The 26,678-nt window shown below is 45.1% G+C and overlaps 1 protein-coding gene across 1 annotated transcript in view; it reads right to left on the bottom strand.

Annotated features, from left to right (window-relative positions):
• Positions 1–14,287, bottom strand: part of RORA (RAR related orphan receptor A) — a 1,120,706-nt gene extending 1,106,419 nt beyond the window's left edge. The window contains exon 1 of the mRNA XM_079912654.1: positions 14,271–14,287. The gene's annotated coding sequence lies outside the window, so the exon portion shown is untranslated. The remainder of the gene's footprint in view (positions 1–14,270) is intronic.
• Positions 14,288–26,678: the final 12,391 nt, after the last annotated feature.

The following is a 26,678-nucleotide window of genomic DNA, read 5'->3' as shown; positions in this document are numbered from 1 at the left end:
GAGGGAACTGGGGCTCAAACAAGCTAAGTAACTTAACCAGAACCAAAAGGCAGGATTTAGACCTAGCTACCCTGGGTTGCAATCCAATTCTTTTTCCATCACTGCACAGGTGATTTCAGCAAAACCTAGTTCTTCCTTCTAAATGGCCAATTTTACAGCAAAGCCACTTGCTGACATTCTTATATTTGCTAACATGCGGTGGTTTTCGTTAGTTGCTTGGTAATTATACATATTTCAATGTAGCTTTCTGTCACTTAAAGGCAATATTATTCTGTCAATATTTTGGTTGTCTGATGCTCTAACAATCATTGGTGCATCCCCGGGGCTTAGCATTAAAAGGAACACGTATAAATGTTTGATGAATAAATGAATGATGGGAAGAGACTTAAACTACAAGGTTGCCCAGGCAGCTGGAGTGGCACCCCCGTATAAGGCTGAGACGAATAAGGACTCAGGTACGTTCCGGTAGCTGGCCACCTGCAAGGCCCTCAGAGCATGTGCTTCAGCTGTGCTATGGGCCTCTGGCTCCTCTGAGCCAGGTCAGAGTAAAACAGAAGCCATCACATTCCCAAGGCACAAGGTGAACTCACACAAAGGCCCTGGTTTGCCTCATGTGAGCTCTTGGGAACATTCCTTCTCAACTCCTTATGATGAGGGTCTGTGTCCTTAAATGACAAGCATATTTCTCCCTGGCATAAAAATAGCTGAACTTGACATACTGTGCTCCTTTCAGCTTAATGACAACTTCAGTTTACAAAAGAGTAGTGCCAAGTCCAGGTTCAAACATCTTTGTTTGTGTAACGGCAGCATCTAGAAGATGCCAAACACAATCCAGAATCCTGTCCCTTAATTGATTACATTTGTTGTCATGGAAGAAAAGAAGGAAGTAGCATTTACTGAATGCCTACCATGGGTCAGGAAATTCACATGCATTTTCTCATGTAATCCTGGGAGGGAGACATTATTATTATCTTCATTTTAAATAAGATGAGACAACGGGGACCTGGAAAAGTTATCTAGCTTGACCAAGATCGCTCATCAGTGAGTGGTGGATGTAAGATTCAAGCCCAGATCAGACACCACAGCGGAAGACTCTTCCAAATTCCAAGATGCCTCTGTGGCTCAGATGCCAAAAGAGAACACAGATGCGTTGAGAAGGGATTAGGGAAGGCTGAACTGAGGAAGAATAAGAGGAATATCAGGTTCCCATAGGTCATAAGGTTCAGAACTAGGAGCTGTGAAGAATGATCTGGATTCTGTGCTAACACAACGGTGTCACTTTGGAAATGGCTGCACCACCCCTGGCCTTAGTGTACTTACCTGTGAGGGACGGAGGAGGGATGGTGGTATTCAGAGTTCCTCTACTTCTCTCCCACTCCCCACTACTGGGGAGAATACCCCATTTTCATGATGGGAAAGTAGATGAGGAACTTCAGCGTTCATAGTGCTTGTTGCCAAGTCGATGTTTCCCTTGAAAAGCATAAAGGCTTCTTCACATTTGGCTGCCCCTACACCATTTGCCACCTCTGAACCTAAAATTGACAGCCCTGATCAAAGGTCCACCTTCAGCTGCCCCCGCCTGGAGGAGGGAGAGGGTAACAACAAATGACAGAAGGACTGAAGAAAGAGGAGGGCTTCAGGCCCAGGCTGTTCTGATAAATGGAGGGGAGTAAAGGCACCAAAGACTTAAGCTGGGCAGATGGCTTCCATCTCCCTGCCCAAGCTCATATGACAGCTTCAGACTCTCGGATAGGGTCTCCAGTGGCACAACAGTTACCTTAGGATAAGAAATCACCCCATATACTCCCACGACACACTACTTCATTATCCCTTCCCTTGTCTTCTAGTACAAGTCCAACTCATTTCCTCAAAGTAAGGAAAGGGGAGAATTTGTCCCCACTTAGAAGATGTCACCTCTGAGCTCTCCTGCTCCTTAGAAAGTCATGGGTGACACTTTTATAATCTTGTCCAGACTTGAAAATGACATTGCATTGTATCTGCCACTATGCTTTTGGCCAACTCCGATTTCTGCATTGAAAAATTTCCACTCAGCCTCCAAAAAGCAACAACAAAAAAAGATAAGGTCTTGAAAAGCTGGTCGGCTACTTTCTTTCGAATCACATCTGAAGATAATTGAGATGAGGCGTTACCTTGTCACTGGCCTTCTGCCAAGAGAAGCTGACTGAGGAAGCAAATCAGACGTCTCTCTTGGAAGAGGCTGCGCTCTGGGGGATGCTCTCCACCTGCTGATGCCCAGGGCCTCTCATTCAGAGTAGCATCCTCCCAGGAGATGCTTCCCCTGGACTTCCTGGAGCTTCAGGGGATTGTCCTGCCCTGTGACTGGCTCTCTCCCTTCCAGTGCTCCAAGGGTGTCCTCTGCCGAGCTGCAAGAGCTGATTATTTGTCCGTAAAACATGAGATTTGTGGAGAGGGTGGTGGAGAGGCACAACGGGGGAGGAAGGAACATTGGTGAAAGGGAGCATAAATAGTTAATTTGATGATGATTTAGAATGACTCTGCTTGCTGTTTGAGATGAAAAAGCTGCAGTGAGTTCAGAAAATACTAAAATAGGGCCTCATACAGGCATTTCATTTAGATTTAATAAGACTGATTATTAAGAGCATATTTCATGACGATTAAGAATTCTGACAGTCTCCCATCCACCAACTTTAATGTGCGCCACAAAAATTAAAATACTTATTTATACGACTAAAGTGCTAATAAGTTCATTTTGAGAAATTCGCTTTTGAGGACTTGCATAGGCTTTAACTTTTTATAGGAGAAGTAGAGAGACTCCAAAATGGTAGGCTCTAGAGACCAGAGGGAAACTTGGGAGAAATTGCGGTGAGAGTCCCCTGCCTCTACCTGAGTTAACAAAAAAGAGAGCCACGCCCCCATCTCCCTCCCAGTGTTTTGTGCTTTTTTTTGTTGTTGTTATTTGTTTGTTTTGCGGTACGTGGGCCTCTCACTGTTGTAGCCTCTCCCATTGCGGAGCACAGGCTCCGGACGCGCAGGCTCAGCGGCCATGTCTCACGGGCCCAGCCGCTCCGCGGCATGTGGGATCTTTCCGGACCGGGGCACGAAACCATGTACCCTGCATCGGCAGGGGGACTCTCAACCACTGCGCCACCAGGGAAGCCCTCCCTCCCAGTGTTGATGAACACACAAGCACAGGCACATAGATGAAGACATCCTTGTGCCTTTCAGCTGCTGCCTCATTTCCTCAGCCTTCTTTAGGTCCTCAGGGCTGAGTGCGCTATTACCCATCACCCCTAGCCCATTCTCTTGCCTCCGACCTGCTCTTGAGCTGATCTGAGTTTGAAGCAAAGATAACTGAAAGAGCTCACTCCCTACTTTAAGAAACTCCTAAAAGAGATGGTCTATGCATGCCCCATCATCAGGCTACTTCCTTGCAAGAAGCCTGTCTTACTGCCCCCACTATTCCACGTGCAAGTCACAAGCTGTTAGGTCCGTGACAGCCCCTGACATCTCTGGTGTGAGCCTGGTCTGCGAGACTGCTCTCAGCCTCAATCCTCACCCAAGGGTCCAGCTGGCTTCCCTGACTCATTCCCAGCTTGAGGCTGTACCCTGAACCCCAGCTCTCTGACGGAGGCCCTAATTCTTGATGTCTCCCCTCTCTCAGGGGCTGGCTCTGTGTCCCCTGCAGTCCCCAGGCACCAGCTGGGCCCTGCCAGATATGGGCAGATCTGCACCCATATCCTCAGGCAGGGACTGAAGGAGAGACGCTGAACTAACTCATACTGCCCAGGATGTGAATACCAGCCCCTCATGGGCTGTGAAATAAAGGAAAGTTCCTGAACCTCTCTGAGTCTGAAATTCTCCTTTGAAGACTAGTGCCTACCTCACAGGGCTGTTGTGAGAATTAAATAAGATAATGCCAGTAAAAATGTTTAGCACAGAGCCTCCTCATATACAATAAGCTTCCACGGATGGTACCTATTAACACTACTAATGATATTATTTACCAATGACAATGATGAATTCCAATCCTAGCCTGTCTTGCTGAGTGCTCATTGTTCTATCCTTTGCTGAGAAAATTTTGGGCTTGAAACCGTTTCTCCAGTCACCATCCAACTCCATCCTAGTTTCCTACCAGCTTTCACCATGGCGGTGTCACCTGGGTTTCAGCATGCTTCGCATCCTGGGCTCTTTCCCCTCGGTAATGCCTGTCGCTAGTCGGCAAACTCTGGGTCCCACCATTGGCTCAAACATCTTGACTTCCCTGTACAACCTCACAGAGTAAAAAACTCAATATATCTTGGCTGTTGACAGCTGGAGTCTGGTGTGGGCTTTGATCCCGCAGTCCTGGCCCCTGATGTGCCAACGGTGCAGATCCCCTCCGTTTCTGCATCTGTCTCCTGCTCCTTCTCTACCCCATGTGGTTCTTCCCTATGTCCCTTTTGCCTGCATCGATGCCTTTGCTCATTGAAAGCTCTCCTCAGTTCTGGCTGAGCCCAGCTGGTGGCATCCAGGTCTGAAACAGGTTGAATGGTGGCCCCCAAAAGATATGTCTTTGTCTTAACACCCAGAACCTGTAAATGTGACCTTATTTGGAAAAAGGTCTTCACTGATGTAATTTAGTTAAGGATCTTGAGATGAGATCATCCTAGACTTGGGCCCTAAATCCAGTGAAGGGAAAGGCAGAGGGAGATTTGTGACCCCAACATACAGGGGAAAAGGCCACGTGGAGACAGAGGCAGAAGTTGGAGATGAGCAGCCCCAAGCCAAGCAATGCTGAAGCCACAGAAACTGGAGGAGGCAAGGGAGGATTCTCCCCTAGAGCCTTCAGAGGGAGCACGGCCCTGCTGACACCTTGATTTCAGACTTCTGGACAATACAACTGTGCGGGAATAAACTATTATTTTAGGCCACGTACTTTGTAGTAATTTCTTACAGCAGCCCTAGGAAACTAGTAAAGAAGCTAAAGAAAAGCTGGCCAATAGTCAGAAGCTGTGGTTACGTGCATCTGTGGAACACCCAGTCTCCCAGTTCACACAGCATCTGAAGGAAAGCTGTGGAAAGCAGGTGAGTTGGGTTAGAGGGCAGGGAACCCTGGTAGTGGCCTTGACTCTGAGGAGTAGGGTCTGGCAATGCCACATCTGCCCACCGTGTAAAGAAGGTCCTCATGGTCAACATGAAGTATAACTTTTAAATATCTAGACTTATGGTATGTGGACCTCCATTTGTGCCCTTGCCCCAGCCCGTGAGTGTCAAGGTGGGGCTGGTTGTAGAGACAGTAGCAAAGCTCAGACTTGGAGTCCCACACACCAGGCTTTTACTCTCTGCTAAGCCACTTGGTAGCTGTGTGAGTTTGGGCCAGTGATTTCACCTCTCTGCACTTTGGTTTCCTCATCTGTAAAATGGGACAATTAATAACTTCCTTGCAAGTCAAAGGTTAGAAAGAGCAAAGGACCTACCTCTCTACAGGTACCTATAGGCACAGAATAAGAAATGGGTTTTCTTATATTATTATATTTTAATAATATAATATATATATATTATTCGTATTTTCAGGGGTAGAAAGTCCCATAAATTCCTATCTCCTTTTCTTGCTCCAAGGAAAAACTAGAGAAGATGGTAACCGAAAAAGTATTAATTCTACATTAAGCATTCAGGAAGAAAGCTTCTGTGGATTTCACCCATGGCCATTATCAAGAGCCATAGAATCACGGAATGTTTAGTACCAGAAGGGTCTTTAGCAACTATCTGATTCAAGCCCTTTAGTGTGTAGATGCAGAAACTGAGGCTCAGGGGGAAGGAAGGTGCCCAAGTCATTCAGTGGATCTTCCTAACCAAGCTGGTGTGAGCAACTGGGCCCCTGATTCCCCATCCTAACCTAGTTTTATTTTGTCAGATAGTGGTGGTGCCACAGCCACTGGGTACAGCTCTCTCTCCTGAGGCTGGAGGGAGCCTCTGTCTGACAAGTTAAGGCCACGTTAACACAAAAATTCAGCTGGGTGAGCCAATGTCCAAAAATCCATTTAAGACTTGCTTCATGTCCCAGTGAAAAGGAAAGATGAAAATTTCTCTTGAAACATACCTACCACACATTCATCAGAGGCAGAAAATTGTTGTCCCCTTGTAATTTTTTTTTGTTTGTTTGTTTGTTTTTTTTTGCGGTACGCGGGCCTCTCACTGTTGTGGCCTCTCCCGTTGCGGCGGAGCACAGGCTCAGCAGCCATGGCTCACGGGCCCAGCCGCTCCGCGGCATGTGGGATCCTTCCGGACCGGGGCACAAACCCGTGTCCCCTGCATCGGCAGGCAGACTCTCAACCACTGCGCCACCAGGGAAGCCCGTCCCCTTGTAATTTATATCAAAGACTATTGTGCGTGAATTAGCTGGGTTTCATCTTTTTAAATATCAGTCCAGATGACCCATATCTGTGTAGGCATGTGAATATAAGGTTATAACAACATTTGAAAGGATCCCAAAAAAGTGTTTTTGTCACAGTTAAAGTGTGATCAAAACATATCATTTCAAGAGTCACAATATTTATCATTTTAATATTAATAACATCATTTTGCATAAAGCACCATACAAGGAATATTAGAACTATAAAGATTTCCAGGCTGGGAAAAAAAAAAGGGTAAAATATTCAAAACATGTCAGAGAGAGAGAACCAGCAGTGTCACTAACACAGAATCCAATTTCTTTTCTTTGTAGATATTTAAGGCAACCATGCATTCCCAAAGATAGGGACAGCAATCGACAAGGAATAAGAACAATTTATTTATGAGTCATCTATCCTGCAAGTCAGTAAATGAAACTTACCCAAAAAGGAACTGTGTTTTATGGCTTATGGCCCTATAAATTAAGCTTAGTGAAATCCTTCCAGGATGCTTAGAACAAAACGCCCTGAATTAGGGGCTGGTCAAGGAGAACGCATTCAGGGCATTTCCCACAGCCTGATAATGACATGCTTAAGCAGCATCTTTATACGCAGGACAAAATGGAAATAAAAGGAAACACTGGACCAGCAAGCTGTGTCGGTGAGAAAACAGAGCATCAGTCTCAGTAGGAACAGGGCTATTTTCAAGAGCTTCTTGGGGTAAGCTGTGGCAAGTTCCGCTGTGTGGCAAGGTGGCTATAACCACAGGTTTTAGACTCGGACTGCCCCAGTTAGAGTCACAGACTGAACATTTCCTGTCTATGTGAGCATGGGTCCATTATTTCAGCTCTCTGCCTCAGTTTCCTCTTCTATGCAGTAGGAATAAAACAAGTCCCTACCTCATAGGGTTGTTGTGAGAATTAAATGAGATAAAACCTGTGAAGAGTTTAGAATAGTGCTCAATGCACATTAGTTACGATGATGATGGTTATTTGGACCTCACCCCATCTTCTCCAGAGGCCATAGGATCAGACAACCTGACGTGAGAGCCGGCACTATCATCTAAGAAATGAAATCTCTCTATTTCCAGGTTTTCATCTGTAAGATTGGAATCATGCAAAAGGCACAGTACTTGGAGACAGTCAGACCTAAATTCAAATTTTAGCCCTGCCACTTACAAGCTGCATGTCCTCACCTCATCTACAAAACGAGTAATACAGCTTTATTTGCAGGGCTGTCATGAGGATAGTTCATATACTGTAGGTGGGATGCCCTGTATCTATCAGATACTCAATAAAAGCTACTTCCCATCCTCATTCCTTCACTTCTTTAGACACCTCAAAGAGAAAAATCTTCCTCAACTCACAAACAATACACATAATTTTTTAAAGTAGTATTACACATATAGGTAAAGTCTCAAATATCTCAAAACAATACTTAGGGCATTTCCCTGTCTGCTCATACTTCATCTTCAGAACATGTCATAGCGAAAAGACAACCCTCAGAATGGGAGAAGATATTTGCAAACAAATCAATGGACAAAGGATTAATCTCCAAAATATATAAACAGCTCATGCAGCTCAATATCAAAAAAACAAACAACCCAATCAAAAAATGCGCAGAAGACCTAAACAGACATTTCTCCAAAGAAGACAAACAGATGGCCAAGAGGAACATGAAAAGATGCTCAACATCGCTAATTATTAGAGAAATGCAAATCAAAACTACAGTGAGGTATCACCTCACACTGGTTAGAATGGGCATCATCAGAAAATCTACAAATGATAAATGCTGGAGAGGGTGTGGAGAAAAGGGAACCCTCTTGCACTGTTGGTAGGAATGTAAATTGATACAGCCACTATGGAAAACAGTATGGAGGTCCCTTAAAAAACTAAAAATAGGGGGCTTCCCTGGTGGCACAGTGGTTGAGAGTCCACCTGCCGATACAGGGGACACGGGTTCGTGCCCCGGTCCAGGGGGATCCCACATGCCATGGAGCGGCTGGATCCGTGAGCCATGGCCACTGAGCCTGTGCGTCTGGAGCCTGTGCTCCGCAGCGGGAGAGGCCACAGCGGTGAGAGGCCCGCGTACCGCAAAAAAAAAAAAAACTAAAAATAGAATTACCATATGACCCAGCAATCCCACTACTGGGCATATACCCAGAGAAAACCATAATTTAAAAAGACACACACCCCCCAATATTCCCTGCAGCACAATTTACAACAGCCAGGTCATGGAAGCAACCTAAATGTCCATTGACAGACGAATGGATAAAGAAGATGTGGTACATATGTACAATGGAATATTACTCAGCCATAAAAAGGAACGAAATTGGGTCATTTGTAGAGACGTGGATGGACCTAGAGACTGTCATACAGAGTGAAGTAAGTCAGAAAGAAACAAATATCGTATATTAACGCATATCTGTGGAATCTAGAAAAATGGTACAGATGAACCGGTTTACAAGGCAGAAATAGAGACACAGATGTACAGAACAAACGTATGGACACCAAGGGGGGAAAGGGGGGTGGTGGGATGAATTGGGAGATTGGGATTGACATATATACACTAATATGTATAAAATAGATAACTAATGAGAACCTTCTGTAGAGCACTGGAAACTCCACTTCGCTGTGCAGTAGAAACTAACACAACATTGTAAAACAACTGTACCCCAATTAAGAAAATAATAAAGTGATAAGAATTTTTTTAAGCTGAAAATAAAAGAGCACGTCATAGGAAGAAATACTGAGCGTGTATATATTTTTGGTTTATTTTCATGGCTTATTTCTAACCTTTATTCCAATCTACAATTTATGCTTAACAAATGGGTCCTCCCATTCCCTTCACAGAAGTTATTTTCTTCTGCAGTGTCTCGAGCATTTGGTATCTTCTAGGTGCATTCTCCAGGCTATACCATTGCCAAACACAAGAAGACATTTACAGTTTCTCCACAAGGTGAGAGCTTAAAAGTTCCAAATTGTTTCAATGGACCAGAAATCTCAAAACGCTGCTATCACACAAAATAGATTCTCCAGATGCTTAATAAAGTTTAGCTCCCATCTCCTTGCTCGGGAAACTTCCCTAGTGCAGCCTCATCCATAAATGATGGCAGAGCAGGAGGAGAACTTCCAGATCTCAGTGCCTCTAGTGGATTAGGATACTATTTCAGTTCTTCAGTTCAGTGGGAATCAAGGTGACCAACCCCACTAGAAAGTGACAACCAAAGACAGCCCATGTCACAAATGGAATCGAGTGACAGTTTCTACTCCAACAATGTAAGTATTCTGATTAGCCAAATGGCAATCTTTGGTCAAAATCCTCACCTGTAAAACTAGAGACAGAAACCAGAGGCTAGAAATGATTGGGTAGCTTCTGATGGAATTCTCAGGACTCAACATGCAGGTAACATCAGGCTATACCCTTCCTTAAAAACTCTGACTTCCCATCAATAAAGCCTAAATGCTCCAGCAGAGGAAACATCTCAGCTCTTCATGGTTTGGCTTCACTTAACTTTTCCAATCATTCCTCCAAGGCCATGAAGCTTCCCTCATGACTACAGCTTACCACTCCCAAGGCACTGGGTCAACTTCCACTCTGCCTTGTTTTTCATCTTCTCTGTTCCCATAAAGGTCTTTCCTCTTCTTTAACAATTGAGCTCCAACTCATTCCCCAAAAGTCAGCTCCAAAGCTACCTACTGGGTAAAATCTTCGCTAATCTGCCTAATCAAAATGGCTTGTCATGTTCCTGCTTGAAACACCTCAACAACTTGATACTGAACTTAGGATAAAGACCACAACCCAACCTGCCTTACAAAGCTCCCCATGTACTGGGCCAGCCTCATTTTGCACAGTGCACTTCACTCTCTGGATTCCAGTCTCATTGAACTTTCTTTTATATACTAATAGGCACCAGGCTATTCCCTGCCACTGGGCCTTTGTACGTGCTATTCCTGGTGTCTGAGTTCCCTTCCTGTCTTTACCTTTTTCATCTAGTTAACTCCCATTTCTTTTTTTTTTTAATCAGGTGTTATTTCCTTAGAGAAGCCTTCAGAGATCTCTCTGACAAGGTCAAATCTGCCTTGACTTTGACTTCTCTTACAGCATCACGTTTCTCATTCTTAGAGCTCATATCTCAGCTGTAATTTTACATTTCTGCATATATGTGTGACATCTGACAATTAACGTCAGTCTACACGCTAGCCATGAACCCTGTCTGTGTTTGCTTGCCAGTGGATCCCTAGTACCTGTACCGTGCCTGACACGTGATAGGCACACCATCAATATTTGTTAGATGAATAAATCAAGAGACCTAAGAACACTAGGGCAGGCTCAGTCTCGTAGAGCATTAGTGTTAGAGTACAGCTCAAACAGTATAAGGGCCACAATTCTCTGTCATTTCCTTTTTCTTGCTTATATTATAATGAGATGTTCATTTGTCTTAGTCCACTGGACAGGAAGCTCCTGAAAGCCAGGGGCTGTTTGACATCCTTTTTTATCTTCTATCACCTCCCAACACCTAGGTCCTAGCACAGAGCATGGCACCAGCAAGTGTCCAATAAGTGCCTGCTGAAATGCGAGGGGCTTGAGTTATCTCACGTTCACATCGCTTGCTCCGTTTGTGTAATTGTGAAAGTCGTGTCAACCGCCCCCGGGTGACCCAGGATGTACAGCGGCATCCACAGCAGGTTTCAAGGACTTTGCGTGCCAAAAAGGAAGGAGGAATCACAGAGAAGCTACAGCTCCCTAGAGCTGGAGGACCAAGCAAAATCAAAGTCCTGCTGATGAAGCAGTATAGCCAAGTGCCTCACACCAGTCACTGAAGCCCAGGAGGTTCACAGGAGTGCCCGAGCCGCTGTCCAATCGTTACTTGTAGAGTGAACTCTGCTGGCCAGAGAGTTTATCCTGAATGTGATTTATATAATCCACAGAGACCAAAAGACCACTTTGTGGTTTAGAACTTTCTTCCCTATAAAAATGCAAATAGGCATGTGCACACAAAATTTTGTTTCTAATTTCAGGGAATTTCTGGACCCTTAACGCATAGCCATTGGCCCTGTATCACTCCTAATAGTCTATGGTATCCAAGTTAAGAACTCTTCATATAATGCATAAAGAAAACAAAACCCCAAGATATTTAAAGTTATTTGGAATACGCAGGAGTTAATTCTTACGTGTACATGAAAAGGAGTCAAGTTTATAAAGCAAACCTCCCAAGCCACACATATAGATCCCTTAGAGCATCGGTCTCCAACTTTTTGGCACCAGGGACCAGTTTCGTGGAAGACAATTTTTCCACAGAGCGGGGGATGGTTCAGATGGTAATGCAAGCGATGGGGAGTGATGGGGAGCAGCAGATGAAGCTTCACTTGCTCGCCCCCCGCCCGCCGCTCACCTCCTGCTGTGCGGCCCGGTTCCTAACAGGCCACAGACTGGTACCAGTCCACGGCCTGGGGGTTGGGGATCCCTGCCTTAGAGAGCATCTGGTCCCATCAACACCTCCTTGGAATGGGTCTCAGTCCCATCCCAGCGTCTCTGTCCCCAGACTGTTGGCCCACCCAGGTCCTCCGGCTGCATCTTTAGCAACTTTCTAACTCATGGCTTTACTCTGTAGGTAGAGGGATGGAGCCAAACCTTAAGCCTCTCCTCTCTCATTCATCCTGTATTTTGCTGCAAGATTCTTAAATATTTTCTTAAAAGTACACATGAATTCAAAAGCATCCTCCATTATTTAACTGTCACAGACTCCTGACATTTCATGCCAAATATGCTGGTCCTGGCACATCCTGAAGAGCCACAAACAGGGAAGGGCAGCTTCTGAGCCTGTCAGTGTCGACATGACTATTCCTCATCACGAGGTGTACTAGCTGAGTGAATTTTGCACCTAAACAAAGTCCCTCCTTTCATAAATATCTCACACGTATGCCAAGTGATTTCATATCCAGCACATTTTAACACTCACAAAAATCCTGTGTGAGTTCATTTGTCATTACCTTCATGTCACTGATGAGGAAACCATGGCTAAGTAACTTACCCAAGGAGACAAAGGTGAATGTGAGGATTCTGAACCTGAACCCAGGCAAGGCCTTCTGACTCCAACCCCCCTGTTCTTTTGTTTTACCTGATTCTTTAAGCTATTAAAGGTTGTTATATGAAAAACGTGTCCTGTGATACATATGTTGAGAAGCCAGTGACTTTACTGCAGAACTTCTCAGAGACTATATACCAGTGGGCACCCTGAGCCGTTGTGAAGTCTACTGGCCACAGAGCCCTTCTGGAAGCATCTCAGGGAACTAGTGGTCCTCAGAACGCATGGCACGGACCACTTCTCTGTGCCCCCTCAAAATGTTCTTCCTCCTCAGGATATTTCCTCTCCTCAGTGGTTGGGATCCAGCCTGGGAGGCCATCTGTGAGAGAAGCACCAGGACCAGACTAGGCCAGGATGGATGTGGCATGGAAGCCTAGGGCTGGGGTTGCTCTGAGGTCCTGAGGTCTCTGCATGATCTCACCAAGGACAGAAGCCAAGGACAGGCATTTGCTGGGAGCACGATTTCCCTGGGGGCTTACAGGGCATGGAGACACGCCTTCCAAATCTCACTGGGAAGACATCCACCTCACTTAGGTTGTCACAGCCAACAGGGCATTAGTTGCTGTCTGGAGATACACACACCACAGAAACTGCAGTGCGACTCGGCAAGAAACATGTTGGCCATTCACTGAAGACAATCAAGTAGTTTTTACAGAAAGTAGAAGCACAAACAGGACACCGATACCCATGAGATTTTTGAAAACAAACAAAAAAGCTGTTCTCTCTTAGACTCACCCATGCTGACAAAAATAAAGATTTAACAGAGGCCTGTATGTCCTGAGCCAAAGGTAGGGCACATTGTCTGAATAGGGATTTATGCCTTTTTTTTTTTCTAGTTGCCTGAGGCAATCTAGAAGAAGTTGTCTATATGCCAAAATATTGGCATTTTCAGTATTCAGTTTTTGTGAGGACGAAGAAACATAATATTTAAAATTAGGGCTGCCCCAGAAAACCTGGGCCACGTGATCATCTTCATTAAGTTAAATCACTTCAAATCAGCTGGGTATACACCTGGATTGCTCAATGAACTAGTTGATTAAATCTCACAGATTGTGGAGCTGTGAATGTGGGTGTGGAGGCGGGGTGCAGGGACCATAGCCAGGGATGAATTTATGGACCAGGAGGGGCAGAAGCAGACAAAGCAATGCAGGGAGGAAGTCATGCACAGGGACCCAGAGTTGAGCTTGAGGGCTGGTGGTCAAGGCAGACCCAGCAGTCAGAACCCAGGGGGAGCCGTGTAAAGGGTCAAGAAACAGAGAGGGAGACCGCAGGACCTAGTAACGACAAACAGCCCGGAGTCAAGCCGGGGGAGGATCTGCAATCAACACCCAGCCGTCAGGGAGCACCAGCAGTGAGAAAACGTAGGGAGCGGCCTCAGCCCAAACACAGCAACAGGGGAGCCTTATTAGAAGAGCTGAAGTGGGAGGAAATGGCCTGACAGACAAATCCAGCTCCCAAGTGGAAAGACAGCCAGGCTTGAGCCTGGCAGTAAACTCCTGGAACACTAAGTGGATCTCTGGCAAATTCTTCTCCCCCAGAATTAACCAGCATGAAATCCTGGGAAGAGATTGGCTTTGAAACCTGGCTTCGTCACTTACTAGCTGTGTGGCCTTGGAAAAGTCACTTAATGTCGGGGTAACCACACGACTCCACTTGCCAGAGATAGTCCTGGTTTATATCTGTTGATTTTTTTAAAAAAAGAAAGACTTGTATCCTTGATAAGAGTTTTTGAGTAGAATTATTTTCTAAAAATACAATAATAAATAGGTAAAAATAAATAGGTTAACATATACACATATGTGTAATTGTAAGTACTTTTTGTCCCCTCTCACCTTTTGCTCTTAGAAGTGTCCCAGACTGGATGACTTCAGATCCAAGTCTCTGTTTGCCTATCCGGAAATAAGAAAATGGATTCTTTTGTAAGTTTTTTATACATCACGTATATAAAGAACCCAGCAGAATACTTACAATTCTCTTTTTCATGTTAATTCCCTTCTTTGGCTTTCTTAGCAAACTGTGTCTGAGGGAATAAGATGATATGGTCTCCGGGAGGAGAGAGGGATAGAGAAAACTAGAGCTAAGCCCCCTCCCTAAGCCAAGCATCCCCCAGGTCCACTGACTGCCCTCACTTGCAGCTTCCATTTGAGTTTAAGAAGATAAAACAGCTCCTGGGGGCGCAGATGGAAGAGCTGCCAGCCCTTCTAACAAGTTCACCTAATCCTGAGGCTGGGTTCACTTAATCCGACACCAGGTCTCTGACACTCCTTTGGCTCCCGTCCCGCCAGACACCGTACCCCAGACAGCCTCACTTCAGACGAGTTCCCGCACTCTGAACCCTGCCTGACCCCGGAGGTGGTGCTATCCCTCATTCAGCAGATTGATTCAATTCCCTTTTTCAGAGCAGTAACAATAGGCACTGCCGTTGCTAGTCTTGGGGGATATCAGGAAGGGTGAGGCCTACTCCCTGTGTCCTCCTGAAGCGGCTTGCCTTTCCCTGGGACCTCTGGAGTCGTCAAGCCCACATCCCAGCCTCTGCAGCACCACCCACCTGATGTTAGGAAGGAGAGAGTGAAATCAACACAAGGATGTCACTCGTGCCCTGGGGACTCCCGTGCTGCCCATCAGCTCAGACTCTTCATGATCAGGTCGGTGACAATATGGTGGCCTTAGACTGGGGAGAGGATCCCAGGCTATGGCTGAGGGTCCAGGACAGTCTTGGTGGGCAGGGGAGTTTTATTTAAATCATTTCTTCACCATAGTGCAGGAACAATGAATTTAACATCTTTCAGTGTCCCAGATGACCAGGGGAAGAGAACCCCATTAGTGGTTCCTTAAAATTAGTACTAAATGTCCCGAGATATACGTATTTGGTAAATGAGAAAAAACAAAACAAAACAAAAAAACTTTCTCTGTAGACATAGGGCAGATGAGATAATCAGAAATTTCTTATAACCCATTCTGAAAATATAGCCCTTGGAAGCCTTCAAAGTGATTATTTAGGTAATAGGAGAGGGGTACAGGTGGTTCCCTGGGGAGCTGGAACTTCCTTTCACAGAGAAGGAAGTGAGGCCTGCCCATATCCAGAGGATTAGTTTTGAGGAAGTGAGAAAACCTTGGAGAGGATGCCCTGTCCCTCTGCTGGGGTCAGGCAGAGGCCTTGGGAGAGATCTCTGTGCTGAGGCTCAGCAGAGGGTGGGGAGGTTTCCCATATTCATGCTGAGATTTCAGCGCCATGGACTCGCCTGCAGGCCTCTGGCAGCTCTTGGCTGAAATCAGAGCTAGGCGAGTGCTCCAGGCAGAGGAAATACCTGTGAAGGTCCCAGAGCAGAAACTTTGGTGTCATCCAGGAACAAAAGAGAGGCCTCCTTCATTCAAACTTGAACACTTTTCACTTTGAAATCTCTACATCAGCCTCTGTCTTCCCAAGTCCCAGCCTCCACTGAATTTGCAAGCTAGCCTAAGCTGATGAGGGAGCAGTTTAGAGGTCTCTGCTCCACTGGAAGGAGGGATCTGGGATGATACTCCTGTGTAGACTCCATCTCCATATGTGATCCTCTTATGCCACACTTCCCCTACTCCAGCTGTATTGGCCCAGTCCTCACAGCTGGGCTACTCCTCCCATGAACCCCTGCCCATTTTCCAGCGACTCTGACGTTTGGCCTTGTTTTGGCCAGCCCTCTTGCGAACCCTACTTTTTGTCCCTACAACCATAGCCTAAGGTCCTACTCCAAATGGGCAGACCACCAACACCTAACTTCAAATCCCACCACCATCAGGACATTCTGTGGCCCTCTGATACCAGTGCAGACCAAATCAAGCCCAAGAACGCCGTGCCCTTCGGACACCATGACTTGAACTCCAACGCCCCCTGGAGGCCAGCCCTACCCCTGGGGCCGTCCCTCTGTTTTTGGTCCATACTTCCTAGCCTGGCCCACCAGGCCCCCACGACCCTGTCCCTGACCATCTTTCCTGCCTCATCTCCTACTGCCCCCCTCAACCTCCACACCCCAGGAATGCAGAAGGTCTGCACAAGTGTCGTCGTGAGCGTGAGCATGCCAGGCTGTCTTGTTCTTCACCTCCCTCCATCCCCTTTCCTCTACCCTCTCAGTTGGGCAGCCACCTCCTACAGGAAGCCTTAACACCTTTTCTCTCTGTCGCCATCCCCACTACATAACTGACCTCCCCCTTCTTTCTGCCAGCACTGACCCAGCTGTACCACGGCTCCCGAAACACTTCACGGCACCCTTGTGGTCGTGCCTGTGTCCGCTAACCAGGCTGTGAGTGCCCAGAGGACAGGAACTGGTCAGCACCATCTATTTTCCTATCACCCAGCACCATATAGATGCTCAATACAGAAAGTCTTCCTGCTTTGCTTCTCTCTTTTTACTGCTTCTTTGTGGGTAATCTGGAGTCAAGAGAGTAATCTAGAAGCACATCCAGAATAGGGATTTGAGACAAGGCCAAGGAGGCAGTCAAGTACCAGTTAAAAGTCAAGTAGTAGGTGAGAGAACCAGAGGGCAGGGCCAGGCAGCTGGCCGAGGCACCAAACACCAATTCTGGGTAAACAGCTCCCTCGGGAGTCTGTCGCCTGCTCCTGATTCGGGCAGAAGCCTGTACACCTGTCCACTCAGCCAGAGGGAGCGTGGAGGTAGAGCTTGTGGGCAGATGTGATGGTCCCTCCTTCAATCAGCTTAACATTGTCTGACTTATGGAGTGTGCTCACGTGCCCCCAGGGTGATGGGGACGGTTTAGAACCCCTCACCAGGAGGACAGTCCAAAGGTTTCTACACTGGCTGCACCATGGGGGCTTCAAAAAGGCCCCACTCCAGATCAGTCAGAAGAGGCATGGCAGACGGCATCAATATTTTATGTACAGTGAAGGTCAGGACCCCTAAGGATGATGCCCTCCTGAAGCATATTCCCCCACCACCTGGATTCTACTTCCCAGTTCTAACACAACTCTCGAGTATAGCTGAAAGACAAAAGGCCACAATAGCACCTAATTCAATATATGTGTATCAAATCAACACACTACACACCTTAAACTTACACAATGTTGTATGTCAATTATAGCTCCATAAACCTGGGGAAAAAAAAGAAAATGGTACCTGGTTGAGGTCAGGGAGGTCTGTGCTATGGGAATCTATCCTATTAGTTGCCAGAAAAAATATATTGAAGAAGAGCTCCCTTAGAGGCTCCTAAATTCTCACAGTTTCTCCTTTTCTTGCAAAGGAGAAACACGGCATTATTCCATGACAGAGATCGCTGCAGGAATGGGTTACATTCACACCTAAGAAAACCGATGCCTGAGAATCCTCATATTTGTGTGTGACATTGTTTATGGAGAAAGAAGGCAAAGAATTACTCATTTTTATCATGCTTCTAATCCTCTGTGAAACTAGATGTCCCGACATTCCTGGGGGCCCGGACAAGTAGGGTTTTGTGTGCTTAAGGATAAAGGTTTGGCGTGGTCTTCTTACGGGTCTTTCTGCCCAGCCTCTTGAACACAACGCAGCCCCTGAGAGGTCTCCGGCCCACTCCTTCTAGAGAAACAATGTAACAGCTTCCTACTGACCTCCCCACCTACTGAACTGTCCCAGGTCGGCTTATTCACCAAAGCCATTCACAGCCCTGAGAGCTTCGAGAATTTCTCCACAATAATACACTTCGCTGTCCCCAGCCTGTTCTCTGTTCAGCAGCCCCACTGCCACGCCGAAGGCACCAGCGGGTCATGTCAGACTATGCTGAAGAGAAGAAAAGTGCCAAGTTCAAGCAAGCGTTATGATTATGATTATGATTAGTGCTGCTTCTTCAGGAAAATGGTCCCCACGTGAGGGTCAGCACGCATCCAGCAACTCTGTGGTGTGTCTTCCTTCCATCAAAAGGCTGCTTCTCTGATTTCATGAAGAAAAGGACTGAGAAGGCGGAGCTGGATTTAAATGGGGAGAAAATTAATGAAGTGATTTCTCTGAGGAGTAGAAACCTTATTCCTTATTATTTATTTCCCATCTGCCATCCTCTCCATTGGCTGCCCCTCTGCACGAATGGCAGGACCTGTGTGAGCCATTTAAACTTTCTCTTCTTGGACGTTTCATCTATCAAAGGAGGGTTTGAATATTTGCTCTAACTCCCTAATGAGGGCAGATGCAACAAGACAAGGTCAGTGGAACTGCTCTTAAAGACATAAAGGAACATAATGCTTCATCATCCTTGTCACCAGGTGCAGCTTCAGACAAACCCCATTTCTGTTCAAATGAAAATAATTCCATGTCAAAGTAACACTCTGCCCGATCTGGGGATGGAGGAAAGAAAAGCTCACCGTCTCTGCCATCCCCGAGTTCTCGACTTACAGACAAATAACTGCCATACAGAAATGTGAGCAGCAGGGGGACGTGGGGGGTGGCGTGGTTAATCCTGCCAGGGCATTCAGGGAAGAATTTACAGAGAACGTGAGACCCAAGCTGTCTTTTGAAGGCGGAAATGATGAAACTTTTATTAGGTAAAATCTTCACTACGGAATTAAAGGCCACTAAAGGAATGTTTAAGATGAAAGGGCTCGGTGGGGTCGTGAAGGAACTAGAAAATTGAGGTCAAGGTTTTAAACCAGCAGTCTGTTGTTGCAAGAGTGACAGCAGAATGGCAAGAGAAGGGACTCGTGAATTATCAGCTGAGACTACCAGCAACCAGTCTCTCCCTCTACAGGGTGCTGTACTCACCTATCAGGGATTACATTCTCAATCTCATGTTTTTATAGCACTTAGCACTCCAAAGGGCAGGTGTTAGTGTCATTTGCTCCTTAAACGTCCCTTCCCTCCATCCATACCAAAAGAATTTACAAAGGATACATATTTAGCCCGAAACAAATCATCACATTTGTCAAACAAATCCAAGTTTATTAGGGCTGATGTTGCAAATAATTTCCTCATTATGTAAATGAATAAAATCTGTTTTTAATTAATCTCTAGGCTTTACTTGCATTATAAGAATAAAATCTGTTTTTATCTTATTAGGGGGTTGCTATTTTTAACAAGTATCATGGAGGGGAACATTGACAATGATCAGAAATGGCAGAATTGATTCATCTAACAAGGTCAGTGGTTCAGTGGCAATTCTAGGAATTCCATGCAATCGAACAAACTCCCAGCTCACAATGTGCAATGACCTTGAAACGGGTAGAATTAGTGGAAGGGTGATTCAGCCTCAGTTCAACTAACTTTAGTTGTTAAGCTCTGTTTTTGGGGTAAATCTTCTACCCTGAACAACACTCTAGTTCTTCCTTTTATATATAGAGAGAAAGAGAGGTAGGAGGGAAGGGAGGATGGAGAAGTATGTACTCTATATATAGTGTTACATGTATACATATATATATGTATATGGAGAGAGAGAGATGCTATCAAATAGCTCCTATTTTGTATATATACCTTGATAGTTTACATTTCCTTTGCTCCTCATTCCTTCTTGCATCTCAGATGGTCCTTCTGTATTCGTTTTTCTTCTTTCAAGAGTACATCACTTAGAACAGGGGTCCGCAACCCCCGGGCCGGGGCCTGTTAGGAACTGGCCTGCACAGCAGGAGGTGAGTGGCAGCAAAGCTTCATCTGCCGCTCCCCCTCGCTCCCCCTTGCTCCCCATCGCTTGCATTACTGCCTGACCCATTCCCCTCAACCCCCATCCGTGGAAAAATTTTCTTCCATGAAACCTGTCCCTGGTGCCAAAAAGGTTGGAGAGCACTGATTTAGAAAATCCATAAGAGTCTGTTGGTACTAAAATAAATCTCTTTTTCAGTTTTGCTTTGTTCACCTTATTTTTAAAAATATTCTTTTGCCCTCATTCCCTCCTTTCATAATTCTAGACTGAGAATTACTTTCTTTTCCAGGCATCAATGGTACATCTCTTCATCCACTGCCTTGCAACACGGCTAACTTGCTCAGTCTAACCCACTGTTCTAAGTAGACAATCTGTATTTTCATCCTGGCTTTTTTTGGGATCCCCTCTTTGTCTTTGGCCTACAGTTTTACTGTGATGTGTTTAGGTGTGGATTTCTTTTATTTATCCTGCATGGAGCTCATAAGACATTCCGAACCAAAGATCTGTCTTTCTCAGAAACTGTTCATCCGTTACACATCTTCCAGAGCTCTGCATAGACCTCACTCTAGTCTCCATGTCTCTTAGGGTCTGTCATTTTTGAGCCTTTGCCTTTCTGTGCTGAATTTTGTATATTTTTCTTAAGTTCCAGGTCACTGATTTTCTCTTTGGTGTGTCAAATCTGGTTGTGGGTGGCATCAAAGAACCTGGAAGATAGGACCACTGAGGTTTTTATGCTCTTACATTGAGGTATAACTCATATTCACCGTGAAAGCACACATCTTGTGTGTAGAGCCTGATGACCTTTTCCAGGTGTACACACTCATGTACCCATCACCTGTATCAAGATATAGCACATTCCCAGCACCCAGCCTGCTCCTTCTTAGTCAATACCCTCCCACTGAGTCAGCCACTATTCTGACCACAGCAATCATGGATTAGCTTTGTTCTGGTTTTGAACTTCCTATACATAGACTCCCATAGCATGTATACTCTGTATCTGGCTTCTTTTGCTTCTTAGTTAAGACCATGAGGTTTATCCATGTTGTTGCATTAGCAGTTTGTTCCTTCCATTGCCTTGTAACATTCCATTGTATGAATATACCACAGTTTATTTATCCCTTCTGCTATTGATGGATTTCTGCATTTTTCAGTTTAGGGCTATTATTTCATTGAATTTTTGATTTTAATTATTATTTTTTTTATCTCCAGACATTCCATTTAGAACTTGCTCAAATATCTCACGTCAGATTGTCTTTGATAGTCTCTTGCTCCTTACTCCTGTTTTTCTTTTCCTCTTTTGTTTCACCTTAAATATGTGAGGTCATTGCTGTTGACTCTACTCATGATGCTTTGTCTCCTCATACGTTTTGTGATTTCTGATTAGGAGTTCGTGTTCATTGGGACTCAGCCTATGGAAATTCTTTAGAGCATGGACTGCATGCGGAGTCCTCCAGAGATCTGTGTTCCTGCCTGCCAGGTCGGCTTTAAACTAAAATTCTCAGCTTGTGGTTATTCAGACCATGCAAATACTGTGAATGCAGGCTCCAAATTCATGTAAAAGCTGGTGCATTGCCACGTTCTCCATCCATCAATAGCTGGTCTGAATCAGTCAAGTTCTGCCTTGCTGGCTGCCTCCATGAAATGGATATTTTTACTAATTCACCTTTTCCCTGAGGATGTTGCTCTTCGTCGGTCCCAGATTCACTCAGGAGTCCCCAACTGGTCTCCCTCCCATGTAGGCCTTTCTGCCTACCCCCGTAACACATAGGCACGGATACTAGCAGCCAGAGCTGCAGGTCACCTCTGGAATGTATTGGTAGTTGGCAATAAAGTAGGCAGCAACCTCAGCCCTCATCTCTTTGGCCTGCTGCTCCTGTTTCATTCTTAACCTCGGAGAAGTTCCCTACTCTACTGTATGCTCGTTCTTTTGTTTTGCGGTACGCAGGCCTCTCACTGTTGCGGCCTCTCCCGTTGTGGAGCACAGGCTCCGGACGCGCAGGCTCAGCGGCCATGGCTCACGGGCCCAGCCGCTCCGCGGCATGTGGGATCTTCCCGGACCAGGGCACGAACCCGTGTCCCCTGCATCGGCAGGCGGACTCTCAACCACTGCGCCACCAGGGAAGCCCCTATGCTCATTCTTTTATTTAAAAATTAGGACATATTCATTTTGTTCAGCACATTTAGATAGTTTAGATATTTTGCCAAGCAGATTTAGGTAGTTTACAAACTATCTAGTCCACCATTTCTCCAGATACAGTGGTCCATTCAAGCTTTTTAGTTCTCAGTTTTCAACAAGGCAGGTGGAATGTCCTTCAATGTTCATCTTCCAAAACACCCCTTAAGCATCCCCTCTCTGCTCTCCTGCCCTTCACCCCACGAAAAACAATCCCTCTCTTCTAGGTACTTCTTGGTACTTATCTTTATCATATGATATTCTTTTGCCCACAGGCCTGCCTCTTTCACTAAACTTCCCCAGATTCTAAGTTCCTGGGGGTCAGAGCTGTGTGTATACACAGCCAGGCACAGGCCCTGACACAGAAGGAGCTCCACAAATGCTTACTGGAATGAACTGAGCTGAGGGTCTAATGTCCACAAAATATCCCTATGGAAATTTAATCCTGGCATCCTTAAGACCTCAATGAAAAGTATCTGTGGAAACTGTAAGAAAACCACACACATGAAAGGAGCCTCTCCATACAAGGCCAGTGCAATCAAAACTGAAGTCGCAGGAGGCCAAAATCCAGAACTCGATTACACATAGCAGCAGCGGTGGTAAGCAAGGCTGAGCCCTGATGGGAATAATCATCTCATTCCCTTGGAATCTTTTTCTCTGAGCCTCAAGTTTCAGGGTATGAAAGTATTACCATACTATTTCTTAAGATATTTACAATGAGATAAGGAATTTTCCTTTTTTGAGTGGATTTTATTATTATACCATCTTTCATATCGAAATTAACAGGAGAAAATAAAGCACTTAAAAAAATTATTTTCACCAGACTCTTTGTTGTAGTTTCCCAGGATGACCAGCACTGAGTAATGGGTTGTAACATTATGTGTGTCCAACTTGATATCAGATACCAAGGTGCTCAGATACCTTACAGCATTTTCTTTCTTCATGAAAGTTGATTAAAAATTAAACTATGAAAACCACTGATAAGGCAACTAGATTGAATGTTCAAGCCTAAAGCTTATCACCCCAGAGAGTTTGTGTGATGATACCAGCATGATCTGATTTCAAGGATAAGCAAGATCAACTTAGTGGCCCTTTGGAATGATAGTGATTAGAGAAAGCTGCAGATGCCTTTGCCAAGAAATTCTAAGGGCTGCATAAATTCTAATGGATGTAACAGCTACTTCTCCAGGCCATGCCAGCCTGGGGGCACAGTAAAGGTGGAAGATAAAAATAAACCAGTCATTCCATAGCTTAGTCCTCACCAGCTACTAGAATGCTCTCCCTGACAAGTGCCTCCTTCAGATTCAAGGGCTATGCATAGAGGATGTTAAGGAGACAACTTTGGAGTATGTGGTCCCTGATGTGTCATGTCACCTCCTGGTACCATCTGGTACCACAGTCACACCAAGAGGATGTCTAACTGTTCCCAAGCAAGCTGGATACCTAGTCCCTGCTATGGGAGATGCCCTCCTCCAGGATTTGCAAAACCTGGGTGGTACACTGTTGCAGTAATGCACTCAAGTTTTTCACACGCCCTGTCTCCTCCCACATTGACTCTGGGCTTGGTCATGTGACTTGCTTTAGCCCCCGAGACAAACAGCAAACATGAAAAATGCAGAGACTTAAAAAGTGATTGCACATTAGAGTTTGTCCTCCTTCTTGTAGTTCTGAGAACTCTTCCACCCCCATAAGAACAAGCCCAGGCTAGAACCCTAGAAAATGAGAGAGTGAAGGAGTACAAGTGAGTCCTCTCAGCTGGACAATATATCAGACCAACTAGTCCCAGAAGATCCAGCAGCTGGCTTCAAACATAAGAGTTAGCCCAGCCAAGACCTAAAGAAGAATCACCTAGCGAGGTCCAGGCCAACTTTCCAACCCATAGAACCATAAGCTAAATAAATAATTGTGGTTTTAAGTCGCTAAATACTGGGGTAGCTTGTTATGCACCAAAAGTCAATTTATACAGCCTTTCATAAAGATGTGGAAAAAATAAATATATCCATGGAATGGCTGGTAAAAGAGGATGCATAAAGTAAAACCAGAGACCTGCAGCAAGACATTATAGGCCCTTGAAGAGGTGTAAAACCTAAGGATTTAGCTATCATTTCCTTCATATCATTTGAAGAGGTTGTTACAAAGCCCACTTTGTCACCTGTGACCCATGGTACCAACCTCCTACCTACATCAAATCTTGATGAAACTTCCAAGCAGTGCAGTGTGGAGGGAGAAAGTGAAACATAGTAGTTAAGAGCTCTGGAATCAGACACTGAAATCAACACTGGAATCCTCAGTTTCATCCTCTCTAAACTGGGGAGATAATAGTACTACGTCACAGAGCTGTTGTTGCAAAGATTAAATAATGCATGTCCAGTGTTTGCTGCAATGTCTGACACATATAAGTGCTCAAAAATATTAGCTTGCCTTATTAGCCATACGGTTGGGGGTGAATAAAAATAATTAGCTACCATTTATTGAATCCCTACCATGTGAAAGACACTATGCTAAATGCCCACGTACATTACCCCATTTAATCCTCATGATATCATTGTGAGGTAGCTATGCCCCCATTTTAGAGTTGAGGAAAATGAGGCACAGAGAGATTAAGTAACTTGCCTGGTGTCACATAGCTGGGAAGTGGCAGATACTGATTCAACCCCCTTAAACAACATGCCACGCAGCTTCCCATCCAATCATTGCCTAATGGTTACAAAGCAATTACAAAAGACTTTCAAAATGTGGTTCCACATTGCATTTTCATCGTTTTAACAGGCTTCCAAGACTGTGTCTGTACTGAGCACTCTGCCTGGAAAGTTTTCCCCATCCACAGTCCTCTCCCATCACCCGTTAAAAAATCCTTATCATTTTGGGCCCAGTTCAAAAACTACCTGTTGAGCTGTTCTTAGTTTTCTCTAGTCGATAAGGATGTGAGTTCTGAAGTTAGACCACCTCCGTGGGAATCCCAACTTCTGCCACCTACTAATTATGTGAACTTGGGCAAGAGACACCCCTCTAAATCTCGGTTTCCTTCTCTGGAAAATGGGGGAAATTATGCCTATTTCACAAAGATAGATAGATAGATAGATAGATAGATAGATAGATAGATAGGGAATCAAGCACAGTGCCTAATCCAGAGTTAGCATACAATGTTACCTAGCACCATTTTTATCCACATCTGGGTTCCCATAACATTTTTATTTCAGCACATTTGCATGCATTGTAGTTAATTATCTCCCTCTCTGTGCTCCCTTACTAGATATTGTAGCCTCTGAGGTCAGAGACCACATTTCTTGGTCCCCCATCCCTACTCAGCCACACGGTAAGCACTTGCTACATGTCTGTTGAAATGGATTTAATCCAACTGATTATCAGTCCTTAGTTTAGGCATTTAATCTCCCTGATAGAACTTAGGTTGGCTCAGCCATAATTCAAGCTTTAATATGTTGGACTACATCAGTAACTTTCAAACACTGTTGTTCAGTGTTTACAATGACACTCTTTTCTCAAACAAATTTATACAGGGATACTAAAATATGAAATGGATTCCATGCAGAGATGCTGTGGTTAAAGACAGCTATGAAGTGCAGATGTTATCTACTAGGCCCCCCCACCTTCTCAGGCACCTCTAAGGAAGCCTGGACCATAGAAGCACCCATCTGGACATGCCCCCTGCTAGTCCAGACTTCTCCATAAAGTAGGGGCCAGGTCCCCAGATGTTCCATCCCTGCAGGTGATTCCAACTCCGAGCATTAACCTGTTAAGGATGAGGAAAGACATTTCTGAAGGGAAAAATAAGCCCCCAAATCACCAGAAAGTCCTTCGGGGAAGAAGGATGAGTAATGCTCATTTGACAGCCCTAACAGAGAGTGAGCCTGGTGTTGGAACCGTGGGGTCGTGAATTAAATCCTCTTGAATTGTCCTCCCGATTATGGGACATGGGAGACAATTGGCCCCCATGAGCTAAACATGGGCCCAAAGTTTTGCAGCTGCCAACCAGAGTTTTAGGTACCAGCAGGAAGTGACAAGTCATGGGGATACAGGAGTACTTGAATATTTCAAAAAGCCAAAGGATAATGTTAGGCAGAGACACCAAGCTCCTTTGCAACCGGCAGGAATGACATCAGTGGGAGAACTCGAGCTCATCGTAACCCTTAATTGGCAGGTGTACATGTCTTTGAAGAATAAATAAATTATTGCTTCATAAAATAAAGTTGTTTTGTACAAAAATCTTTTAAAAACATAGCATCCACTGAGAAATCATAGTAGAAAATGTTTACCAACGGCTCACTACGTGCCAAGTGACTAATATTCACATTCATCAAGCCTGTGCAGCAAGCATTACTATCTTTGCAAACAAGGAAACCAAGCCAGGGAGACTAGGTTTATTCCTTATTGGCCCACAGCAGGCAAATAATGTCACAAGATTTAAATTCATGCCTCCTTTGTTCCTGCATTTCACACTTGACTCTCCACTGGATCACTT

This window comes from Stenella coeruleoalba, assembly GCF_951394435.1.
Source record: "Stenella coeruleoalba genome assembly, chromosome: 2".
NCBI lineage: Eukaryota > Metazoa > Chordata > Mammalia > Artiodactyla > Delphinidae > Stenella > Stenella coeruleoalba.
This window is presented reverse-complemented; position numbering and strand designations above follow the sequence as displayed.